The sequence below is a fragment of the Coffea arabica genome, chromosome 2e (assembly GCF_036785885.1).
Source record: "Coffea arabica cultivar ET-39 chromosome 2e, Coffea Arabica ET-39 HiFi, whole genome shotgun sequence".
In the NCBI taxonomy this organism is placed as follows: Eukaryota; Viridiplantae; Streptophyta; class Magnoliopsida; order Gentianales; family Rubiaceae; genus Coffea; species Coffea arabica.
Window position 1 is genome coordinate 28,141,237 of NC_092313.1, and position 2,647 is coordinate 28,143,883.

Genomic DNA, 2,647 nt, shown 5'->3' on the forward strand with positions numbered 1-2,647 from the left:
GGACCTAGTATAACACACCTTCTCTTTGCGGATGACTCTGTGATCTTTTGCAAAGCTAATCTGGATCAGGCAAATGAGTTAAGGAGGGTGCTGAAAGTGTATGGCATGGGGTCAGGTCAGGAGATAAATTTGGAAAAGTCTTCCATACTCTTCAGTAAGAATGTCAGGCTACAATTGATGGACGAGATCTGTCAAACCATGGGGAATATGCAAAGAGTTAGTCAGGGCAAGTATCTTGGACTACCAATGGTAGTTTCAGGATCAAAACAGCAGCTTTTTGGATTTATTAAGACTTCCATACACCAGCGAATGCTAAAGTGGAAAAACAGGTTATTAAGTGCAGCTGGTAAGGAAACAATGCTTAAATCTGTGGCTTTAGCTATGCCAACGTACACCATATCCTGTTTCCAGCTGCCATCCAAATTGTGTAAGGAAATTAGTTCCTTAATGGCAAATTACTGGTGGGGGGAGGCAAATGGTAAGAATAAAATACATTGGTGTGCATGGAAAAAGCTTACTCGAAACAAGTACATGGGAGGTTTAGGCTTCAAAGATCTGATGGCTTACAATACAGCTCTCCTTGGCAAGCAGGGGTGGAGGATGCTAACACAACCTAATTTGCTGGTTAGTCAAGTCATGAAGGCAAAATATTTTCCACGATCATCTATATTCAAGTGCAAAGTTCCCAACAATGCTTCTTGGATTTGGAGGAGTCTTATGGGGGCCCGGGAGTTGGTGGAACAAGGAACCAGACGCAAGATAGGAAATGGGAGGAAAACTAATATCTGGGAAGATAGGTGGATTCCGGATACACTTGATGGAAGAGTGACAACCCCGAGAAATTCTGATAATGCACTTCAGCAAGTACATGAGCTAATTTGCCAGAAAAGATGGAACAGAAATCTAGTCTTCAAACACTTTAATAAAAAAGATGCAGAAACTATCTTGACAATCCCTGTTAGTTTAGCAGGAAAGGAGGATGCAAACTTTTGGATAAAAGGGGCTGGTGGCCATTATTCAGTCAGCTCAGGGTACAAGCTACTGGTTATGAACAAAGATATCAGGCAGCAAAGGAACCAGCTGGAGGGTTCTACAAGTCTGGAAAATCAATCCCAAAGGTTATGGAAGGACTTATGGAAACTGAAGGTGAAGCAGAAACAGAAGGTTTTCTTATGGAAATGCCTCAACAATGCACTGCCTGTGCGAGACATCATATTTCGTAGAATTAAAGTAGGTGATCCCATCTGCAACAGGTGTGGAGAAGACAGGGAAACTATTGAACATACCCTTTTGAATTGCAGCAAAGTTAAACAGACATGGAAGCTGGCCCCCATTCAATGGGAAGGTATGATGGAACACCAAGGCTGTTTCAGAAGATGGTGGATCGAAATTTTAGATGCAAGAACCAGAGCTGAAGGATGGCAACATATTGCTCCATCAGTCCATATTCTCTGGCAGATATGGAAAGACAGAAATGAGGAGGAGTTCAATGGTAAGGAAAGTCATCCATGGAAGACAATCCAGAAGGCGCACCAGGAATGGTTAGAACTTGGGGAAATAGATAGGAAGGGAACTAGTATGAGCACAGATGAAACAGAAGCTCTACATCAACAGAATCAGCAGCGAAATCCTGAACATGGGTGCTTGATATTGAGGATAGGAATAACTAGAGATATGACAAAGTCTTGCTTCGGTATTGGGATTACTTTGCAGGAAGGAAATCAAGGTGCAAAAAGAGGTTGGACACTACGAGAAAGCAGTTCAGGTTCAGGACTGCTAGACGAAGCAACTGCACTGAAGCTAGCAATGTGTAAAGTTGCGACTTTGCAATTCAGGGATGTGCAATTTCAAGTGCCAAACCGACAGCTCCTCAATCAGGTTCGAACAGCAGGTGTAAGCAATATCAGATTGGCTACTGTTGTGGACGATATTTTACAACTCAGAGATTTGTTTCATAAGTGCTCCTTTTGCCTAGTTCATAATGATAACAATCAACTAAGCACTAAGCTTAGTAAATATGCCTTGGGCATTATTCTAGATGAGGAACATTGGTTTCCTTAGTGGCAAGTAAAGCCGCTTGTAAAGTTCATTCGAGCCTTTGCTCGTACTTGTAAATCTTTTGTCAAGTAATACAACCAATTATCGTTTCGAGAAAAAAAAAAAAAAAAAAAAGCAAAGCTCAACTATTTGGTTCCGTCCTCATTAACCTAAATTGAATATCTAAAAATGGACTTGTGTGCTCTAGCTTTACTTATATATTGATTCATAGCACTTAACTTTTTCGATTTGGAATAGGATATCACAAAAAGATTATGAATCACTCTAGTATCACTAGATAATAATTCTTATTGGGTTGTAACTTGTAAATAAGCCTGTTAATTGGGTCATTTGAGAATAGTTTTAACAAGTTAAGTCTTGATTCATATAGTTAGTACCACTTTTGTGTTTCGAGTTATGAATTTTGGGTTAACAAATATGAAACTCATACTAAACTCACAAAATATTCGAACTATAAGCCTAATTCAGCTTTAATCCAAACTCACTTATTGCTTTTTAATTTCTTAATATAATTACTATAATTGTTAAGTTCTAGAGCTAATTTAACATCCACAGGATTACAACATTAGAACTATACATGGACCAACAA